The 16449-nt window shown below is 39.0% G+C and overlaps 1 long non-coding RNA gene across 3 annotated transcripts; it reads right to left on the bottom strand.

Moving 5' to 3' along the window:
• Positions 1–4210: 4210 nt before the first annotated feature.
• Positions 4211–7141, bottom strand: LOC133712032 (uncharacterized). Of its 3 annotated transcripts, XR_009847115.1 has the most exons (6): positions 7019–7141; positions 6544–6786; positions 6246–6293; positions 4887–6097; positions 4596–4681; positions 4211–4502 (listed from the first exon to the last, which is right to left on the bottom strand). It is a non-coding gene; the product is annotated as an uncharacterized LOC133712032 (long non-coding RNA). The 3 variants fall into 3 exon arrangements; XR_009847117.1 differs by lacking the exon at positions 6246–6293; XR_009847116.1 differs by lacking the exon at positions 6246–6293 and having other exon boundaries at positions 6712–6786.
• Between the last annotated feature and the right edge of the window lie 9308 nt (positions 7142–16449).

The following is a 16449-nucleotide window of genomic DNA, read 5'->3' as shown; positions in this document are numbered from 1 at the left end:
CTTCAAGGTAAGTGGTCCAAAAACCAGAACTCCTCCACCCTTTTGCAATTTCTAAAAACATGAAGGTCATCTTCAACCGCTTGGTGACAAAAACACGCAGCTCAAATCGTCAATATTACACTTCTGCGCTAGGGCCCCTTTAGTGGGTAGTATATGTAAAAGTTTCATTCAAAAATATCATTTTACAAATGTAATTAATGTGATTTCTTTATTTTTAACCGAAATTTCCACCGAAATCGAAATTTTCTTAAATTTGAAGTACCGAAATTTAAATCATTGATTATTATTACTATCCCTTATACCCGTGCGCTTCGCGTGTAGAAGACCTTACCAGATCAGACTGCAAGCTAAACAATTAGGAAAATCATAAGAGATTTTTCACGAGACCAAATATTTAGTTATTTACATAAGAAGAAGGAGAAAGCAAACTTGTAATAATGGGCCATAAATTTTGCTTAGAGCAAGTTCACCCGTTGGGTCACCGGGTCACCTACTATTCACTGCTTTTTAGTGTATATTTTCATTCTCTGGGTCACGAAATACACTGTGCTCGTGACCCAGGGCACGAAATACACTGTGCTCGTGACCCAGGGCACGAAATTAACACTAAAAAGTAGTGAATAGTAGGTGACTTTGTGACCCAACGGGTGAACTTGCCCTTAGAAAAGTTGGGGAACGATGCCAATTAAATAGTCATTTATACTATCTGTTTAGTGCTATACTGAGATAAAGTTCAGAGGTTGTTATTTTTTCTTTCCTCCTCATCTCTCAGTCTTTTGAGAAGTTAGTGGGGACTGGGGAGTTCTCAAGTTCATTTTCAGTTTTTACCAAATAAAACTGAATATTATCTCTTTAACCTGCAAATTGTGTGATTTACTAATTTACCCTGATTAGATATAAAGATGATGTGTTTGTTTCAAAGGTTATTTCAGACAAATCAAAATTTGGTGAAACTTTAAGGACTTTATAGCAGTAAAAGATGTGCCAGAAGTCATAGTATAACATTGGCTCCGGCACCGGCGTCGTCCAATTCCAACCACTGCTGAATAAATCAAAGAAACGGTCCGTATACGTCGGCTGGCTCATTCAGGCCGTCGACCACACTTAATTAAGCCAATCCCACACGTGTCTTAATTTATCAAAATCATGGATATATCACATGCGTATATACAGGACTCTTAGTCTAATAGTATACATATATTACGATACATATACAACTATAAATATGGTTTTTGCTGCAGCTGGGAATTGACTAAAGAAAGATTGAGACTATTCAAAGCTGCTATTCTGATATTTTTGAACAATGAAGTTATGTGCATGTCGATCACGTGATATGTATGATGGTCTCATCACTTCATGTGTCAACAACCGCTCACATGTACGTGGATATGTATCTCGGTTAAGATACGTACCTAGCCTAGCTAGGGTTAACCGAAAGTATACGTGACTTGTTGAAAAGTTGGCTAAAGTACTAGCTAGTCGATAACTTGCCAAATCCACTTCTCAAATGAAGTACATGATGATGATGTAACCTAGATCTAGCTGGTTCTCTAGAAGTTTAGTACCGCGTATTCAGAGCATATATTAAAATCAATCATTCTCCTTAACTATTGATTTAAATGTTGATTTTCTTTTGATGATGGCAAATTTAAACCTGAGATCTCGATCTATTAATATTTTATTTAAAAAAAAAAACGTCTCTTAAAATTAAAATTAAATGTTATTTGGTATCGGTTCTGCTTAATTTCATGTCCCCCCTACGTACTATCTTTTTTAATTAATAAATTATTTTAATTGCCAACAAAAAAAAATGGCTTCAAACTTAGTCCTGCATTACATTTTACTTAAGTAATTGCCAGTATTATCTTTTGGATTCATAATTTTTTCAAATTGCACCTATAAAGTGGGGGAGAAGTGAGATCAAACGCATTACTCCTGTTAATTAAAAAAATTATAATTGGTGGCCAGCACTGCCCTTCCAATCGACCGATCATGGGACATGGATATATATGGAGTGGACCTCATACTCATAGTGATCGATCATGGAGTGGAGCATTAACTTTCCCAACGAGTATGAGTGAGTATAATTACACGGATGCAAGCTTAATTAGCAAGCTCCCGGACTGAATCACAGTTAGCCAGCTATAATTATATTCATGAGTCAAGATTAATTAATTGACTTAATTATATATATATATTCTGGGCGCGAGTGAAAAAGTTCACCACGAGTTCCGACCGGATTTAAGCGATGTGGTGGATCATGGTGGAATGCCTTGGTGGCATACGTGTCCTTCGTTTTAGTGCCCAATTGATCGAGATCATGATTCATTTTCCAAAAATATTATCGTTATATACAATCAGATCATTATTGTTTCTTTTCTTTGGTCATGACTCATGAAGCAACCTAGCTACCTAATTGCTATTGTAATATATCAAAGTTAGCTAGAGATCGATGAGCATTCGTTGTACGTAGTATTGTAATCATGGTGTTATATTGGTATGTAAAGTAAGCCAACCATGGAGATGGAGAATGCCGCCCTTGCTTTTGTCAACATCTATATCTACCGTCTATGGAAGATATGCAATCTTCCATAGAATCTCATCCAAGTTTTGGAAATAAAGGTTTAATTGGTGCATATATCTAATTACACACTTTTTCTCGTCTAGTTCTACGTGCTCATTTCCACAAACCGGCTCAATGAGGTTGTTACATGAATAATTTTATTCAAAGATACAACTTTGTTCATAATGTTGATTAAGATTTAAAGTTCAAAATTTCCTCTTAATCAAAATAAAAGGAGTAAAATTGTACCTAAATCTAATTTTTTTGTCAAGACATGCCTTCATCAATACATCATTGAAACTACACTATTACGTTTTACTATTATTCAGCACGACCACACGAGCATAATGAATTTTCCTTGACACTTTTTGTTGGGTTATTGTGGTTGTTCTGGGATAGATTTGTGTTACCAAATTGTCAACAGAAGCCCATCAAACATATTAGATATGAAAATTAAGCGCTTTATATATATATATATTTCTTCTTCTGGATTTTTCTTATCTAGGATTACATTGTTTTTTCATTTGGTCGAAACCCGAAAAGGTTGATATATATAAGTTTTTTTTTTTTTGGCAAACCTCGACAGAACGAGGGAAATTTATTGAAAGAAAAAGAAAAACGAGTACATCAAGACGGGCAAGGGGAAGACAACAACCTTACCCCTCGAAAGATTGAAGAGACATGTCTCTTCAAGAACAACTAAAGAACTACAAACTAGCTAAAACGAAAATTAGGAAGACCTAAACGGTCTCGAGTAGAAAAAAAAATTGCAAATTGTGGAATCGAATCCCACCAAATCATATCAGACAAAGAATCACCAAAATTAGCTAAAGCATCAGCAACTTGATTACCCTTTCTATAAATGTGTGGAGAACGAAAGTGCATCTGAGAAATCCAATGAAGACAATTACCGCACTCCACTCGAAGTTGCCAAGGCACCATATGAGGAAAGCGAAGGAATGTGAGAACAAGAGATGAATCAACTTCTAACCAAACATGCTTCCAATCACGAACCCAAGCCAACTCAATAGCTTAGATTACCGCCATTACTTCAGCTGCAACTAAGCTTGGGATATCCAAATTGGAGGAGAAAGCACCAAGAACCTCACCCTTATAGTCTCGAAAAACCCCACCATAACCCGCACTCGGTGAGTTCATTTTCCATGCCCCATCCATATTAATTTTAACCCAACCAATTGAAGGAGGATACCAATTTACCTCTATGATACGGGGTGCATGACGAGGTTTACAAGGAACCAAATCTCTTAACTACACAAAGATCCTGGATAGACACTACTACAATTCTTAGCAACAGTCACGTTCATGATTGGTGGGTATGAGGGTCAAAGGCCACGGTTATGCGTGTCTATAGAGTACAGCAACTGTGCAGCCACTTTCTTTGTGGTCAGTGCCCTGTAGAGCCGTATCTATTGCCAAAACACACACAAACTCTTCAAATGTGACATGATGGGTCCCGCAACTGATGCAAGTGGCTGACTTCTTTTATTTTATTCATACAAGCCACATGTGCTTTCTGTTCGTGTCTTCATAAACAAATATATTAAAAAAAATTGTTGAACAATATATTTTTTTTTCATAGCTGCAAACTACATATTTGATATTTCCATCAACTGCCACAAAGGAATGCATACCAAACAGCAATACATAGCAAAATAACTCCAACGAAGTTCATCAAACCAGCAATCCAAAGACTTACACACTGGAACAAGTAAAGAAATATTTCACCAAGGAATATATGATGGCCTCGTTATCATGACTAGAGCATTTCTACCTCTATAAACCAACTTCTACTAAATAACTTCAACTTCTCTACCTCTATAAACCAACTTCTACTAAATGACTTCAACTTCTGGTTAAGATCCGGTGACAACTTCAACTTCTGGTTAAGCTCCGGTGACAACTTTAACTTTTGAAAATTCTGTATATAAATGGAAGTTATAAATATGATATCTACACAAAAAGTTGTTACTAAAATATAAAATAGCAATTACAGTGAAACATATGAGCTGACCTGAAATCCAGTTGCAACAGATTGACTGGAGCTGCCATGAATATAACACCACCTTCAACTTCAAACTTTTCCACTAGGTTAATTCCCTATATGAATATTACACATTTTTAGTATGAAAATATACCTTAATTCTCTGTTAATAAGTAATACAGTAAGAGATACAAAGCTCTTATAATGGCAATATAAGAAAGCTAATCAGATGAAGTCGTCCAAAGCAAAAACAAGCATATAACATTTGAAAAGTATTGTATAAAATATCACACATGAAAATATACCAAGTCATGTACTTACAAATCTTGCAAATAGCTAGATTACTTGAGTTGCAACTTCATTGTTAAACTCCTAGTCAAACCTGTAAGGCAGGAAATGGATCATATGCCACATGATATGAAGTAATTGTAGAAACAAATGGAATTCACAAGCACAGACTTTAAGTATAAAGTTTCCAACTTCAGTAACTCGAGTATAATTAGTCTAAGTTGAAGCACACAATAACACTAAACGAGTCATCATAAAAAGGCAAGTCGGCAACAAAATGCATCTGACTCAGCTAAGTTAAGCAAAGTTGTACTTGTACATCTATGAACTCCAACTTACCCCCTTTTTTTTCTTGTCTGAAGAAAAATTCATTGCAAAGGCCAGAAAGGCAAGACTTACAGGGAAAGAAAGGAGACAAACACATAAGATGGAACCTACAACTAGAACCTACTAACAAAACAGAAACAAACTGTAGCAAACTGATGGATAGTTAGGGAGGGCCAGGAAGACCATCACTTCTCAAAATAGACAGGAGGAAGGTTGGGGGCCTATTAGCCCAATCCTGTGAGCACAACCTCATTTTAGCAAGCTTAGCCGCTGCATCCGCAACACGGTTAGCTTCTCTGGGGATCCAGCTCCATCTGATTCCAGTGAACGAAGGTAAACCCTATGGGAGAGATCTTCCAACTGTGATGGTTGGCTTGATTCTCCAAGGCCCTGATGATCTCAAGACAGTCACCTTCCATAATGATATTTTTAAGCTTCAAATGGGCTGCAAACTGAAGACCTTTTACCACTGCATCCGCTTCCACTTCTATGGAAGAGTTGTGGTTCCCATGTAGACTTGCACCTACAATAGAGAAACCTCTATGATTTCTAATGATTACTCCCACCCCACTTGTATGGTTGGTTTCATCCCAGGCACCATCGACATTGATTTTCACAAATGGGTGGGGAGGGGGTTGCCAATTATGCTGACTGGCATGAGAGGGTGGCTCATTCCCAGTTCGATCATCAATTTGAGCTTCATTACAGTTGATCGTTTCCAACCACTCATTATAATTGCGCTTAATTCTCTCCAAGGTGGCAATCGGATTTGGCTTTCCAGTCCTTAGAGAACTCCAACTTACCCTTTGGCCATCTTATTGTGCAAAAAACAAATGATTAACCTGGTTAACATATATAAAAGACAAATATTTACCTAAGTAAACTGTGGTTCATCATCTGATTGGATTCCTAGCATACTGAAAGTACAAAGTTCAAACTGTCAGACGAAATATTTCTATAACACATAAACTAAGTGCACAAATTAATAAAAATCAAACGTATGCTGGAATTAATATCATCGAATTAGTGAGGTGCAATAATGCTTATCTATCAAAAAAATCTTACGTCAATTTATGCCTAGCTAGTCATTGGACCTTGTGAACTAGTTTTCCACTGCCAAAAGAATAGAGCTAGATAAGAACAGCCATGTTTCTTATTAGAAAATTAAGTGCCCAATTTTTGAGCTATAAGGATATCAAAATTGGTGTTAAATTACTTATATTGTTACAAAAGTAGAAAAGAAAAAAAAACTAGATATGACATATAAGATCTACAACAAAACCAGTAGAGCCACACTACCAAAAAAATGCTAGATAAGAACATCTAATTCTGTAAAGCATATAACAAATCAATTGAAACTTACGTGCACACCCAAAAACCATATGAAAATCAGAGTCCAAAATCACACAGGACATGCAAAAGCTGTGAAATTGAGCAATATACACATCAACAAATGCATATAGACAAGGGAACAATATGAAATTGAGATAAAACAAAGCTAAAAGAATAGATTAAGTACTGAGATAACAACCAGTGAAAAGAAAGAATGAATCTTTGAACGACGGAAATGATCGAAACCCACCCATCATCGGAAGATGGACCAATCCTACAACAAAAATAATAGATTGAGAAGAGAAAAAAGGAACCAATCCTAATCAAGCCCTCCTAAATTCAAAATCGGAAACAATAAATCAAACCCCAAACCCTAATCAGATATGGGAACAAAATGAAGAAACTTGAGCACTTCAAATTAAAATACTCAATAGTGATAGGGAAAACTTAGCTATTACTGAAGAAATTAAATTGATCTATGAGAGGGGAAGAAAAGAGAGCCAAACCTGAGAATTGCCCAGAAAGAACAAAAGAGAGGAGAGAGAGCGATGTGGGCGACAATTGAGAAGAGGCAGACGGAGTGAGAGAGAGATGAGAGATGAGAGATGAGAGCGAGTGTTTTTGTTTTTATTTTATATTTTATATATTATATCGTAGGAGAGTGACTGATAAGTAAAAATTCATTATCTAATCGGAGTGGGGTACAAGAGTGGACCACAATGATGAATAAAATGTTAAAAAATTGGATACACACCGACACAAGTGATAAATGTGGCATTCTACCACCCATATTACAAGTTTGCCCAACATATCCACCTATCAATCAATGTGTGGCTAAGCAAATCGTGGCCTTTGGTCATTATTGTAGTAGTGAGAGTTGAACATGCAACCAGTGGCTATGCGGATGGAAGTATTTACATAACCTGAGATCATCCTACAAGCATGCACAACATTGGGCACAATACCTGTTTGAACCCAAAATAAATATTTTTTCCCTACATGGGGGACTCGAAGAGAACCGGGCCAATATCCGTGGCCCAAACGATTTATTTTCGATAAGCTCGGAAAATATTGTTTAGAGGCTAAATAAAGCCTACTTGGAGGCCAAGCAATTTTAAAGCAAATCTGGGTATTAATCGATTTACTATTAATTATCAGATATTTGATAATTAATGATGATCTATTTGCTTGATTACCAAGGTTGAGCAGGAGGGAAGAATGCGGACGAGTCGGTTTGCTCGCGAAGATCAAGCTGGCTATACTTCTCTACCCATATTCAAGACCACCCCTGCAATTAAGGTCTTTGGTGGTTCAATTAAAGAGGGAGTCAAGGTGGGCCATTATCCTTCGCTACCAGCGGCATGCAAGCAAGCCATGCAAATATTCATATATTCCCATGCAATTAATGTGCAATGGCATATATGGAAACATGCAATCATGCTTGATGGTGGTCAAAGAGGAATATTTATATATATATATGATGTATGTATGGTGGCTCATGCATGGTTCAAGTAAGGAAGATTCCCCATGTAATTAAACATGGCAACGTGCTGTCCTTCTCCACTTATATTCAAGAGTATTCATGCAATTAAATAGCATGGTGGGCCATCATTCACCAGCCAATCACATGCAAGCGAGCAAGTCTTCCATGCAATTAAGGTTTCATGAAGGTGGAGCAGTTTGACTCGCGACCAAGAGAAAGATTACATCCAGGACTCCAAGAGGCAATTAACTCTTGCTTATATTCTAGCGATGACAGAGGCAAATATCATTACTTATTGCCTACGATTAGATATCAAAACTATTAAGAGTTTTGATTCGATTTCAAGGCCAATAACTGTGGCCTAAAATATAGCATTGCATTCCTATTTGGAAGGAGAAGCTGCAGCAGCCTATATATAGAGGCTAAAGACGATACAGAAAGGGCCTCTCTCATATCAATCAATCCTAGCGATTACAAAGCCTCCCCGGAGCAAACCTTCAACCTTGTTGAAACCCGGTGACCGTGCGCCAGTCCTAGTCTCTCCAAGAGCCGACTGTCAGCATCACCAGACCAACCAAGCGACCGTACTTCCAGTCCCAGTCTCCCAGCGAGCCGACTGCGAGCGCAACCGCCACCGTTACTACCAGCGAAGCAAGGGTAACGCCCTCGCAACCCAGCGAAGCTAAAGTCACGCTTTAGCAAAAACCCGTGCTTCTCCCAACTTCCCAGTGATTGCTCTGCTTAGTCTACAACACTAAGTATCGATTCGGTGAACGCAAGAGACCACAACCAAAGCCCTTACCAGTAAGGCAAAAAGTCCTTTTCCGAAAGGCATAGAGAAGAACCCTGTGACGAGGTTGGTGCTCTCCTCGTCCACAGCGCTTGAAGAAGAAGTCAGGTCAAGGGACTACCCCAACGACTGCACCCCGCGGTGCTGGCACGCCTGCGCAATCACTCGCTCAAAAGAGACAGTTTGCAAGCCAACTGGTTTTGGAGCCAAACAATACCTTCAAATTTGCACCTATTTCTTGTTCGCCAAATGAACCACAGAGATGAACAAAAACAAGCTATCCATAACTCCTTTAGCTGAGGGCTGTGACCAACTCTATGGCCTTTAAACAAAAGCTCCAATAATGTGCCAAGGAGACCACCCAATTCAAATCTTTCCATCATGCAAGTCCATATTGATGCAGCAAAAAGACAATGAAGAAATATGTGCTCTAATGACTCACCATGCTTCCTAGAAAGCAAGCAAATTGAACCAAGAGAGACTCCACGTTTTTGCAAAAAATCATCACAAAGGACCCGGCCTTGCAATACTTTCCAGACCAAAAGAGACATACGTGGAGCAACATACTTGCACCAAATTAATTGACACCACTCAATTGAAGCAAGTTTAGGCCTTAAGAAATTAAACGCTTCTTTAGCACTAAGCGTACCTGATGAAGAAGGCATCCAAACGAAAGTATCTACTGCATGAGCATCCCTTGATATAGGGATTTGTTGCTGCAAAAAATCACATAAGCTCGGGAGGTGTAGTTGAAGCAAATGTGGAAAATTCCAAGCTCCATCTTCAATATACTCACCAACAGTACCATTTAGTTAATTTCATTTCCAAAAGGGAAATAATTAATAACATACTCCTAAAACATATAACATATAGATTCCTCATTCCTTGATTTGTTAGGCCGTTGATCGATTTCCCGTATTGTAAACACTTCCTACTTACGTTCTTACTTCTTTTGGTACCCCTGACGTCTTTATCAGAATGTACGTTAGCATGCACTGGTGACTAGTATATCAAGAGACATATAATATCATAAGAATTATAACTCTCTTCATTAACCTTGTGTTGCAGAATTAGAAGAACCGTAATTTGCCTTCGATTGACACCCAACCAAACCCTTTATTCTTCCATAGAATCCAAAGAAACCATAGCCATGAGAGGTGTTCCTTCTCTGTCTAGGAAAAGTGTTTGCAATGGAGCAATCCAGTCCGTCCTTCAATTACTAATTAATTGGACCGTCAAGGGAGTACAAAAACGAAAGATTCGAGTAACCCTCGAATATAAAAAAAGGCCGTAGCAAGGAGAATTTAACAGACCAGTGGAAGTAAAGCCTCCACTTTCATAGAAGCTAGAGCGTCAGTAGGATATATAAAACAGAACTCCCAAAACGAGCTTTCCAGGACAATGTATATTGTGAAATGGTAAAGATGTTTGTACGTATGGATTTATTAAGTCGTCAGAATTGGCTTTACAGCGCTAGAAGGCCCTTGCTGATGCGCACAAGACATACAATGATCTATATACCACGATAGCAACTGCTATAACAGAATTTGTGAGCACACGTTCTTCTGATTCTGAAAGACAAAAAACCGCAGGTGATGCAGAGCAAAAACAAGACACGATGGGGAAGAGGATCGAAAGAATGCAAAAAAAAAAAAAAAAAAACAAAACAAAAGGTGCAGCTGACCCGATCACCCGAAAGATATATAATGCGGGCAGCAACACACATGCTTCTAGTATTGAGGCTAATGTTGAGATCAGGGGATTGCCGCCAGTGTTAAAAGATTTTAAAGGTCAATTCCAAAAGACTGTCGACCCTGACTATTGTTTGCAAACTGCTAGAGATCGATACAGTTTAAGCGCAAACTACTAAAGGAAACTCATCAAACATGCTAGTAAGGTCATTGTCTAGGGGTTTCTCCTTCAAAATTCTTTCTTTAGCGTGGAGTCGCTCCTCCAAAGGTCGTTATTTACCAAGTGATCAGAAAGACGGGAAGCATTCTTCAACACTGAAGTACTTAGGTGCTTGGGAGAAACAACTCTATTACCTCGTGGAGAAAGTACTCGAGGAGGAAAAAATAGGTGGAGTCCTTGAAGTAAACGTTGCCAATCAAAGCGCTGTATCGGCGTTAAACCAAATTTAACAGCTGAGAGATCAAGAGCTACGGCCTCAACTTGTACGTTAAGCTCCTACGTGGTCTGACACAAATTAAATTGGGTGAAAATTTCGGAATGCTATGCAACTCAAGCCATGATCATGCCTGAAATAAGAGTGAAATTAATCTCTCTATAGTACTCTGTCTCATAGAATGTCTTGCGATGCCTCGCACCTGCATGCTGCTGAGAAGCTTAAAGCACAACTCGAAAAATGGCAAGCCGTCTTTACTAATTATGTTTATACACATAAAGCCTACATTAAGGCTCTTCATGAGGCATTCAGTCCCGGCGTCTTGTGACAAAAACAACAACAACGTCCTATCACGTACTGCTGGAAAGTGGTAAAGTTGTTTGGATATATAAGCTAGCTGTTTGATGATATGACTGTGACTAAAGCCATGGATGACTTGGGCACAAAAGTTGGAGAACTGGTGGACTGGTGGAGTTACAAAAGAAGGAACGTACATGAATCACTACTAGCAAAATTGTCTATACCCACTGATTGCAATCAGTAGGTATAACCTCTATCAGTTACTGATATCAGTGTGGGAAGCCCAATAGCTACCCTACACTCACAGATGTTGTGTCTGTTCAATTTGATCGTGTGGTCTTTGGTCTCTCCCCACAGACAGAAAAATCAGTGTGGAATTTTTTGTGGGACCCACGCTTATCTCACATGAGATGAATTGAGAAATTAAATTCTTATATAAAATTTGTCTTCAAAACATCAGTGTGAACATTACATTAATCACACAGATAATTAAAATCTGTGTAAAGCCTTATGTTATAGTAAAAAAAAAAATATACTGTAATCATACAAATTTACAGCAAATTACCCGAGCAAACCTAAATCAAACCCATCAATCTGAAACATTAAATTCAATCAAAGGTTCTTTGTAATTCCAAAATATAATTTTTCATACAATATATAATTACAAATTACAATTCACATTGCTCCAAGTTTTTCCAAATAACAGTCATTGGAATGCAAAACCAATATTAGGATAAACCAAATGCAAATAAGTGCAGCTGCACTGCTTAAAAATATAGGGAAAAAAAATGCAGAGCCAGGGATGGTGCTGAAAGAAAGAAGCTTGGTGCCCAGAGAAGCTACCTGTGCTTAAGAAACAACCCATGATCATGGCATCATATATATCAATTGCAACAAAGGAAAGAAATCCAATTTCTATGGCAGTAACATTGAAGTTTTTGTCTATATCCAAAAACCAAATTTATCTAAATCTATGGATTGAGAACATTTACCTGTGCTTCCAAATTGTATTAGCTCTTTCTCTCTCCTCCGCCTTTGATTGCATACTTTGAATGCTACATGCAAAACCCAAATCTTAGAGTACCTACTTCATAACTAAGATCACCAAATCATAATACAATCCGCTGCAAGAAACGGGAACTAAGAACACCGAAAAGATTTAAGATGCCCAATAACAAATTGATCATACAGTATGGGTAAAGGCATAGAGAGGAGGAGAGAATACACCTGGAACCGATTTACTATTTCTTGGGTAAAATACCTGCAACCGATCAACAAGATCTAAGTCGTCACTCAAAATCCATACTTGAAACAAGAACAGATCTGAGAATAGGTTAGAAACTAGTAGACGAATCCGGAGGAAGAGCTGGCCGGCGCAGAGAAGAGGGAAGGTGGCGGCAATCCGAACCGGCTGCTGCCTTTCGTCCAAGAAGACGCAGGAGGAGAGAGAAAACCGTGGGTGTCCAGAGAGGATTTCTAGGTGCCGTGTGCCGGCGCGTGACCTCGGTCCCGACATCATCGGACCTCGCGGAGGCAGAGATGGACTCGACGGAGACCTGTGAGCACAGTGGTAGTGGAGGTGAGTCGCGGTGGAGAGCGGAAGTAGATGGTGGAGGAGAGAGAGAAAAGCCCAGATCCACTCTCTCCTCAGGTCGCGTGGGTTGCCGCCGGATGTCAAGGAGGCTGCGTCGCGGTTTGCTGAGTGTTGCGATGGTGGCGGGGCGATGGGAGGTGGCCGGAAACGTGGAAAAAAATAGGAACAGTGGCGTGGCGGCCTATGGGAGTCGCGTGCGGTGGCCAGGGCTGAGACTTGGAGTTTTTCTGCTTCTCTTTGCCAAAGACTAATATGATGGTCAGAACTCGGTATATTAATCAACATATAGGAAAAAGCCGAGTGAAGCTTTTGCTAGCAGTGATATGTCAAATCAAATATTCACACGGATATTTGTGAAAAAGTAGCAATGGCTACCGATAACTGTGTAAAACTTCATACAGATATGAATGACTATTTTACATTCACACAGATGACAGTGTGAAAGTGGTTGTAACAGATGTCTCTATGAATTAAACTCATCTTGCAAATTATAATTTTTTCTATTCTTTACAGATATCTGTGTATAAATGTTTTACACAGATATCAGTATTTAAAAATTACTTGTTACACACAGATATCTGTGTATAAATGTTTTACACAGATATCAGTATTTAAAAATTACTTGGTACACACAGATATCTGTGTATAAATGTTTTACACAGATATCAGTATTTAAAAATTACTTGGTACACACAGATATCTGTGTATAAATGCTTTACACAGATATCAGTATATAATAATTACTTGGTATATACAGACATCTGTGAGAAAATCTAGACACACTGATTTCAGTTGGTAAATATGTGAGCATTTTCTTTTGTGGGACCCAGACATTCATTTCTCACAGATATCTGTATCTACAAGTTATAACACACTGATTTTTTATCAGTGTGAGAGTCAGTGTGTATAAAATCAGTGTGGGTTGCTCCTTTTGCTAGTAGTGAATGCTCGAGCCAGGTTGATCAAGTCAAACGGGAGCATTGGAAAATTGATGTGCAGAAAATTGAACAGTCCAGTAAGACCAAGGACAAGTCTTATAAGTTGAGGCAAAGGATAAAAGAAGAGGAAGTGGTATATGAAGCTAGCCGGAATGAGACCGAAAAGATTGCAGCGAATCTAGTTCAGACGAGGTTTACTTCAGTTTTTGGATCCTTGGCTGAATTTTCAAGGACTGTCGCTCAAAAGAACGGTGAGATTGCAAGGGAAAACAATGCATCTGCAGAGGTTAGACAGTTAGGATTTATGTATCTGAGTTCTATGGACAAACAAAAAATGTAAGAATTGGCTGTGGTTAATTATTTATGTCCTAAACCTTTCTCAGGAATATTGATTTATTGCTTTTAGTTAGTAAATTACTTGAATATCATAATTAATTTTTTTTATTTTTATTATTATTTTTTTTTTTTTATCGAGATCACACGGTATCCTCAAGAAGAGCTTTCTCTAGACTAATCCGTGTGCGGGGAGTTATATCAAAACGCTTCCTCCAGCCTGGCCATCAATAATAGATTGGGATTTAAATTCCAATCAGAGTCGGCAGAATTCAAACTTCCACACCTGGAGACTCTTACCAACTCGACTACTGTGGTGGTTATCATAATTAATCTTTAGTCGTAAGCTGATGAGAAGGTTGAACTTTGTTTTTGTTATCAACAAACATTCACTAAAACCAAACCGGTTAATTCTCTGTCATCTAGTCGGGCTGCGTCTTGTTTGAACAGGCTAGTTGATAGGACAATTATAGAAGATAGAAAGCAAATTGAAAGAGAACTTGATGAGTTATTGATTGGTCATCAACCACTAACATTAGCGTAACCAAAGACTAGGTCCTGGGTTCGAGTCATCATGGGGTAGGAGTGAAATTCTTTGATCATCTTTAAATAAATAATAAATAAATAAATAAAAAATTCCACAGCATATGTGGAAATTATTCTATGCACCGACGGTGTAAATGACCCAACACTTATAAGATGATCTCAATCTTGATATTTATAATTAATATTTTTATTAATAACTTAAGAGTGTATTTAATATAATCTAACAATTGTTGAAGGATATTGACACTTAGTGTGCCTAGTCAAACTAGGATAAGTTCTATAGTTGTAATAGGAGAGGTTTCCTACTCCAAGTTAGATAAGGAATCCTTGTACTCTTAGATTATGCACTTGTAATCCCTATATATAGGGCTCCTATTCTCTATAATGAAATACACTTCTCTCATCAATCTCTCTCAATACCAATATACTTAAACACGTTATCAGCACGAGCCCTAAACCACAAAAGCTAAAACCCAAAAAAACCTGAAAAGAAATTCTTCTCCTCAAAAATCTGCCGCAAGCTCCTAGCCCTCGCTAGCCTCGCTCGCTGCTGCTGCCCTGCGCGCTGCACCTGCAGCCACACGCCCCTGCGTCGCTGCCCTGCAGCCCCGCGCCCGTGCGTCCACCCCACGCTGCCCCTGCAGCGTCCCTGCAACTCTGCTGCTCGTCTGCGAGCCCGTGCGCTTGCAGCGCTGCTGCTGCCCTGCGCGCCTCAGCAGCCCCTGCTGCCCCGCGCACACCTGCGCACACTGCTGCCCCTGCAGCGCACCTGCCTTAGCTACTCCCCTTTTCTTCTACTGCAACTCGCTGCCACTGCAGCACCTCTGCAACCCCTACTACCTCGCATCGCTGCACGCCTCTACTCGGATTGCTTCGCTCCATCACGCCTGCATCGACACGCATGATCCAAATACAAGTAAGTATTCAAGAGTAAGTTTTGAAGTTCCTGAATTTTGAAATTTAAATATTTCTTCTTTTTCTCGGGGACTTAAAAACCTCCCTTCTTCTTCATCCCACCTTTCATAGAACGTGGGTTCGATTCAAAGCGGAATCGTGGGGATTCGCACTATAAACGAACTAAGAGTGTTCGTAAAGACTTCGGACTAAGAGCGTCCGCAAGCATCGATTTATGACCTTATAAACATCATTGTTTCGGTCTAATCCAATTTTCTTGGAAATCGATTTCTTGGTAGCATAGCTCGGAAATCTTAATATTTAGTTGTCGTGGAAGTTTTAACTCCGAAACTAATATATTCCTTCTTCTTATTTCAGGATGTCGAAACTTGACTTTCCTGCACTTACCTCAACTGGCTCGGAATATCATAGTTGGGCCACAGATGTTGAGCACCATCTCACTTCAAAAGGGATCCTACCCTTAATTCAAGCTCCTAATCCTACTCTCATATTTGAGCGTACGGCTACGAACAATGCCACCGCCCTCATCTTGATGAGGCGCCACATGGATAAATCACTCCGATTGGAGTACATGGCAATCAAGGATGCTAGAGAATTATGGGTCGCGCTAGAAGAGCGATTTGGTAATATCAAGGATACCCTCCTCCCTGACTTGAAAGTTCAATGGGGCAATCTACGATTCGCCGACTTCAAGTCTGTAGCTGAATATAATTCAGAAGTTCTACGCCTCAAAACCATGTTGGGGTTCTGTGGACAACCCGTCACAGAGCAAGAACTAATTGAGAAAACTCTCTCCACCTTCCCCGTCTCAGCAATTTTGCTCTCAAAGCAATATCGAACGGAATTCGATACTAGACGGATCACGAGATTTCATCAGCTCATTACTATTATGTCTGTAGCTGAAAAGCATGAT

This window comes from Rosa rugosa, chromosome 5 (genome assembly GCF_958449725.1).
Source record: "Rosa rugosa chromosome 5, drRosRugo1.1, whole genome shotgun sequence".
Taxonomy (NCBI): domain Eukaryota; kingdom Viridiplantae; phylum Streptophyta; class Magnoliopsida; order Rosales; family Rosaceae; genus Rosa; species Rosa rugosa.
This window is presented reverse-complemented; position numbering and strand designations above follow the sequence as displayed.